Consider the following 8,270-nt stretch of genomic DNA (forward strand, 5'->3'; position numbering starts at 1 on the left):
GCACATAGCTCCAACGATCTTCCACATTCAGATTCTCTCACACACACACACACACACACACACACACACACACACACACACACACACACACACACACACACACACACACACACACACACACACACACACACACACACACACACACACAGTATTGTATGAGAGAGGTTCTAGGTTGAATTGAGGCGAATATTTGTAATGTTCAGAGGTTGTTGTGTTTAATATTCATGAGAATATTTGTCATTGTTCAAATGATAATAAACAAACATATAAAGCATAGTTGTCCACTCATATGTTGATAAGAGTATTAAAAACTTGAAAAATATCCCTCTAAGGTACATTTAGAACAGATAAAAAATGTGCGATTAATTTGCGATTAATCGCGATTAACTATGGACAATCATGCGATTAATCGCGATTAAATATTTTAATCGACTGACAGCCCTAATTATCATATATCATTATATCGTCGTTATTCATTTGTTTTAAAGCTCAATAAATAACAAAGAAGACCTTTGACCGGCACTTTTATAATTTTGTCCGGAAGATTTAAACTTTAACACACGTTGACCGGCGAAAAACTCTGCCCGGATCCCTCGGCCCCCACGGCGGAGAATAAACAGAAGTGCAGCCATGACAACCATTCTTCTTCGCTGCTTTTGTGGAGGAAGTTGCTGCTTTGGTGGAGGAAGTTACAGCGCCACGTACAGGCTCGGCATATGTACTGCAGCTTTTCCAGCGGTTGGATGTAAACGGAGCCGTCTCGTGGAGCTTGACACAATCCGGTGTATATTGCGTGTGGGCGGAAGGTTTTTTGCGTTTGCGTTTGCGTTACTCCGATGCGTTTTGCCGTATGCGTTCCCGTGGAGCCGGGGTCTTAGTCTCTGCCATCAAACCAGCTTCATAAAAATGACAATAATTGAATGTTGTGTTAACAGAGGCATGAAATACCGAGCTAGATTAGTGGGTTAGTGAGGTATGTTGACCCTAAAGCCATGGTTTTAAGTATTACGAAGACTGCTGCTCATCAACTCAAAAACACCAGATTATCCTTGTTAATTACACAACATTGATTGGTTTAAATTGTGTACAATGCTTTTGTATTTTCCCCTTTCGATTCGGAGAAACAAATATATTTTCGGAGTGTTTGGATGGCAGAAGACACTACACTACCCAGAATCCTCAGCTATGGGACTACACCATGTGCTTAGAACGTGTCCTACCCCCCCCCCCCCCTTAGGTCACAGGCTCCTCCAACAGTGCAACACAATAAAACAGATACACAGACAAAATAGTGCAGTAAATACAAAAAGAACAATAGTAAAATAGTAAAAAGTGAAATAGTGCAATAAGAGTCTATATACAAGTGACTGGAATATGATATATTAGATAAATAATTTCTAAGTAGCAGCCAGATGAATGTTATGGATGTTGTTTCAAAGTTCAGGTGTTTAATAGTCTTCTGGCCTGTGGGATGAAGCTGTCCCTGAGTCTGGTGGTTTTAGTCCGGATGCTGCCGTACCGCCTGCCAGACGGCAGCAGACAGAACAGTTTGTGGCAGGGGTGATGGGGGTCTTTTATAATCCTGAGGGCTTTCTTTAAGGTTAACCTGGTATTTTTACTCCACTACATTTATTTTAGTTACTTTACAGATTTGGATTAATGATGTGAAATATAAACAACCCTTAAATCAGACTTTAGTTACACCTGAGTAAAATTCAGGGAAGGTGATTGTCAAGTGCCAACAATCAGGCGAGGTATTTGGTAGTGGGTGCTTGAGAAGACTAAATATTTATCTGCAGGTCTCTATAAAGCATATTCATTACTCGTTATTCTCTACTAATAGTTCATTAAAAACTGTATATAATGGCTATTTTGCACATCCCTTTCAAGATTTCAAGATTTTCTAAGGTTTATTGACATATCATATACACAACTACGGTGTAGTTATGCAATGAATGAAAAACTTGGGTCACAGGTTCCTCAACAGTGCATTACAAGACATCTATCGATATCTGTGTACCTCCACCATTAAACATATTCTGCACATTTCTTATACTATCTACATACATCTTATAAGAGTATAATTAATATGTATAATATCAGTTAAAATAAGTGCTTCAACATAGTTAACATTGCAGGAAAGTTGATTGTCAAGTTCCAAAACAAACCATGCAATATATTAGACGTTAAGTACTTTGTCAGGCTTAATATCTGTAGATACCCCCAAAGCTTTTTTCTTATTTAAAAGAAGACCTTAACCTAAAGTATTCTTTAATGTTTAAATAAAGCCTTATTAGTTTGTCTGTTTTGCACATCCTCCTATCAGGCACTAAACTGTTTTATTGTAGAGATCACTTACAGTATCTTCTTGATATTTTCTATTCTATATTATTTATATCATTGACCTTCCACTGTCCCACTATATTAAGAGTATGTACTCTTAATATTTAAATGTTTTCATCAAATATAACACATTCAAAAGTGCTTTACAAAAATGAAAGACATTAAGAAAAAGGCATTTTAAAACAGTCATTAAAAAGCAACACAATCTACCTGCATTGCAATTACTCTAAACGTGTAATAACGTGCTTTAACCAGTAGGAGGTGCGGGTTAAAAAGCTGTCAAGTTTACAGTGTTAACAAAATAAAATATACTGCTGTTTCTGGTTTAGTTTACGACGGATATATTCTGTTATTGTTTTGATATTTGTAACACAAAAGCGATGTAAAAAACCCACAGCAACACAGAAAAGATGGTCTTAACATGACCCAGCGGTCTAGTAGTTAATAAAAAACAATAATATCAAAACAAATTATTACTACTAACTTTATTGTGAAATTAACTATTCTGAGGCCCGATCTCTGTAGATAAATAAAGAACTACGACAGATGTGTAATGTTTAATGCAGCCAAACCATTCATTACAATGCATTCATGTGATGACTTTCAAAGAGTAAAGCAAGCACTGCTGATTAAAGTATGATTTTTTCTTTTACGAAACGTTTTCTTGCAGTTGGAGGTCAACCAATCACAGAGCTTGAGGCAAAGCGGAACAATAGCTGAGGATTCTGGGTAGTGTAGTGTCTTCGGCCATCCTAAACTCTGAACAAATATTTGTTTCTCCGAATCGAAGGGGAAAATTACAAAAGCATTGCACACAATTTAAACCAATCAATGTTGTGTAATTAACAAGGATAATCTGGTGTTTTTGAGTTGATGAGTAGTGCAGATATCACTGTAAAATCAATCGACAGTAAGGAGAATAGTTACTTCCGGGTGTAAAATCCTCCGTTATCCAATGGGAATGGACGCTCACATTGCTCTCTGCGTCCGTAATACAATAAAGGGGACATGATCAAATAGGAATATAATTATCTTTTAAATAACGTTAACTAAAGGGAACAATCTATTTGACACAGCTGAAGCTCTGGCCTTCCTTAAAAACTAACTAATTTAATAAAAATCACAGTTGTATTACACACAATGTACTGTTTTTTGAGAACAAAAATTTGTAACTAATGCACCATAATACATTCTGAGGAAAAATAAAAATTATTATGAATACAAATAAAATAAAAGAAGCCTCCCGTGAGTTACTACAAGCTATAAAGTAGATTTTAAAAACGTTTTATAGAATAAAAGCTCACTGCTGGACGTTGTAGAAATGCGTGTGTGCACCACGACAAAGGAGCCTCATTCACTTTACATTGGGGTTGGTGCAGACACGTAAATGTAGCAAAGTTCGTGACTCCACCACGCACTGCGGTGTTAAGGAGTCGTGGTGGAGTCACGCATTCTGGTGAGACCAGGTTGGATTAACAGATAAGAAACTAGAAACTGTCAAACTAATACAACAGCTTCTCTGTCACCCTCAACCTTGACCTTGAAACAGCTGCATTTGTATGGGATAATAAATAACACGCTTTATCAGCATTTATAACACAGCATTTTAAACCGCAATCAGGTATAGTAAGGCTCCGCAGGTATTGCCAAGTTCACAAATCCACTGAGGACAGTTGCAATATAACATTGTCTTGGATTAAACTGCATGCTTCATTATCACACACACACAAGCATACAGTGCAAAAACATCCACTGTCTGCTATCCATGTGAACTTGTCAATACTAATGATGAGACAGTTGTGTATGATATATAAAGATGTTTGAATTCACTTTTTATGGTGTTGGGTCAGTTATGTAACGACCCTACAGTTATGTAACTGACCCAACCACCATGTCATATATCCAGCCAGCTATCTACATGTTGTCTGTTTGCCAGAGATGACTGTGTCTGGGGTTACTAAAGTTCTTTTGTGCACCAATTACAACAGTAACCTTTGCTGTGGAGCACTCTGGGGAGCTGATATCACAATATGAACGTGACAAGAGAGAGGAGATATTCATTAAAAAGCTAAATGTTTTCTTTGAATGGAACCATGACACATGCTATTCAACAAACCATTATGTGTTAGGGCTGTGCAATTAATCGTATTTTAATCTTGATTACGGCTTTTTGGCTTGCAACGATTATAGCAAATGAGCTCCTGCCCCCCATCCTCTGTACAGTATTTGCACCCTGTTCCTGATGAACTTGTCTCCTGAATAAACGTTCCTTTCTTAAAACGTAATCCCATTATAACTTCCACTATTCTCCCATGCTTAACCTGCATAGTTTCAGCTGTTGACCGACGCCAAATACACTTGGGACAAGTGAATAAGTTGCATATCATTTAGACAGATTTGACCTACAGTTCTCCTTTGAAGTAATAAACAATATATATATATATATGTATATGTATGTAGTCACTCAAGGCCACGGCTGTGTACTCCACTGAGGATGATGGATGAAGTAGTGTTCTAGAACAGGGGTTCCCAACCTTTTTTCCCAAGAGCCCCCCCAAATGACTCCAGTTGGAAGTTGCGCCCCCCCCCCCCCCCCACACACACACACACACACACAGTGTGTGTGTGTGCTGCTGCTGCTGCGCCCCCCCCCCCCCCCACACACACAAGTGTGTGTGTGTGTGTGGGGGGGGGGGGGGCGCAGCAGCAGCGGTAATTAAAGTTTAAAAGTCTCAAAAATGCTACTATTGGAGTGACTTTGATGGTTATTGGACTCAGGATTAGTTAATTTGGATTCCCGCTGTATGAAGAAATTAAAGGACGGCGCAAGTGGAAACAATTCACAAAGGGATTAAACTGTTTAAAACACATGCTGAAAGTAAGCCGGATTTTGCCGATGTGTTTATGTGGATTCGAAAGTCGTAAATAATCTACAAAATGGAGGAGACCGATCTGATCGGAGCAACTGTGACAAATAATCTGAAACCGGCATGGACAATGACCAATTTTCAAAAATGCATTTATCCAGAAAAGCCTGGTTTGGACACTTTACGGGCAGAAGAAACATTTCTATTAAAGAAAGAATTATACATTTCTGTCTTTTTATGCCTTTAATAGCTACTAACTTGAATTTTTATTCAAATTAATTAATCAATTATTTTTTATATTTTATTGTAATGTAGAGACAAGGCTTTTAGTGACAATCATGTATTGCGTTACATTATATGTAAAAAAAAAAGAGAGAGAGAGACACACAGTAGAAACAAACACATACAAACACTAACAGGGGTTTCAGGGACGGGCAGTGACAGTCTGTCCGTTCTTCTATATGTCTGTCGGTCTCAAATCTAAAGGGTGCAATAATGATCTTTATCCAATATGCATAAATAGCGGACACTGATTATACGCAGCCCTCACAAACCACACACGGCCAGATAGCTTATCTAACAATTAGAACCTACATACGAGACACAACCTTTATAGTCAGAAAAAAGTGTGATTATTTTCGGATATTTTACACATATGATATTATGAATACTGTGGGCCTACATACCTTAGTGTGATTATAAGTGCATGTGAGTGAATATTGGCATGCAAATTTGTTTTTATACGTCCTATTCATTGTCTCAATGCACTCATACATCTTAAGAAAGTTATCACCAAAAATGTTAAGAATGTTTTTAGAGAACGTTATCCTACCTTTCAGAAGAACATTCTGGGAACCAAAATAAAACGTCCCGCTGAAAACGTTTTAAGAACAGTAGGGCATAATGTTCTAACAATGTAGTCAAAAACATTTTAAGAAGGTTACCACCAAACATTTTAAGAATGTTTTTAAAGAACGTTATCCTACCTTTCAGAAGAACATTCTGGGAACCAAAATAAAACGTCCCGCTGAAAACATTCCTAGAACAATGAATGGTAACCAAAAATGTCTAGCTGGGAACTCACACATGCCACTGCAAACATGCAATATCTGCTTACAGCTTATCATGAATTACGTGCTTGTTAGTTTTTTTCAAAAGGAAAATATATCAGATTTTTTAAAACATTCTTTTCAAACAAATGCAAAAAGTTTGTTTGGACGTTGACCATGACCGTGTTAATATTTTCCATCACAGGAACGTTTTATAAAAAAAGAATAACCTCCTGAAAACATTATCCGAATGTTGCTTTGAAAATGTTCTTCTTTTGTTACCATGTAACATTGAGGGAATGTTTTTTTTTAAAAGAACATATGTAATGTGTTACCCCAACAACGTCCAAAACACATCCTTAGAATGTTGCAGGCAAAACATTCCACCTTTGTTAAAGGTGGGGTAGGTAAGTTTGAGAAACCGGCTCGAGATACACTTTTTGTTATATTCCATGGAATGCTCTTAACATCCTGATAGCAATGAATATCTTAAGTGCTTTGACAAAAAAATCCATAAAAAAATGTCATCTGTGGAAGCCGGCCCGGCTAAAATAACTGGATGGCCTACCTGCCTGTCAGCCTTCCATCTGTGCACAAACTTATCTCGTGCCCTCAATGGTCATGTGCGCGTTTGTGTGTGTTGGAGGAGGGGCTCTGTAAGGAAGTGGCAGATTTGTTCCGGCGCATTCTAGCGCACTTGAGCTGGTTTCTCCAAAATTACATACCCCACCTTTAACATATTACATTAAAGGAACATTTTATAAAACACTTTCTGTCATCTCAGGCCTCAATAACATCCTGAAAACATTTTCAGAATGTTTCTTGGAGAATGTTCTTCATTTGTTATCATTTAACATTGAGGGAATGTTTTATTAAGGACATCTTTAATGTGTTACCCCAACAACGTCCAAAACACATCCTTAGAATGTTGCAGGCAAAACGTTCCACCTTTGATAACATATCACATTAAAGGAACGTTTTATAAAAACACTTTCTGTCATCTCAGGCCTCAATAACATCCTCAAAACATCCTCTGAATGTTGCAGTTAAAACGTTATGTCAAAAAACTGCAAATGTATGGAAGTCCAATTAACCTCTATAGCACTGGTATGCTAGCATACTAAACTAAGATTGGGACCATGTGGAATATTTCCAGCTTTTTAGAACTTTTGGGATGCCAGCACAAAAACACATTGAAAAATGTCCACAACAACATGAGCATAATATAACCAAACAATTTCAGGTGAAGGAACTGTATGATCTCACAGAATCAAATGGCTCTAGGGCAGGGGTGGGGAACCTCTGGCCCCCGGGCCGTATACGGCCCGCGAGACCATTTGGTACGGCCCTCGAGGTAATTCATAAACACATGCAAAACAGAAAAAAATTAAGAAATCTCGACCGCAAAAAAATTAAACAAGCGAATGCCTGTTTTTCCTGGGTTAGGTCAGGGTCCTTGACACAACACAAGCCTAACGTGTCATCACGTGGTATATGTCCCGTCTGACAGGGGTACCGTTCTGCAGGAGAGCACCAGAACACCGCTCCGGGCCGGGACTTCACAAATTGCAGTACCCATAAGGAGCCGTACACATGCCGCAGTTTTTGCGTGGCTGTGTCTTTAGTTGAAAGCCCAGTGGCGATCTGTTCATCTGTCATACTGATCATACAGTCAATAACTGTTTGTTGTTATTAGCAATAAGAGAATAAAGTATAAAATACTATATGACAGTTAAAAAAAGTTATTAATAAACAAGAATACAGTTTAAAAGGAGAGTGATTTGAAAAATATCCAAAAATAAATCTGCTTCCAGTTCTGTTTCATATGGGTGTTGAGAGATGTATCCATAGATCTCCTAATGTTGCTCTCAAAGTGCACCAGATTGATGCTTTTAACTTCAACATTTAAAAAAAAATCTTCCCAGGGGAACATGCCCCCTGGACCCCCCTCGAGGAGGTTAGGTCCCCCCCCCCCCACACTTAAATCATGTTCACATGGATAAGAAACTAA

This window comes from Trematomus bernacchii, unplaced genomic scaffold (genome assembly GCF_902827165.1).
Source record: "Trematomus bernacchii unplaced genomic scaffold, fTreBer1.1, whole genome shotgun sequence".
Classification (NCBI taxonomy): Eukaryota; Metazoa; Chordata; class Actinopteri; order Perciformes; family Nototheniidae; genus Trematomus; species Trematomus bernacchii.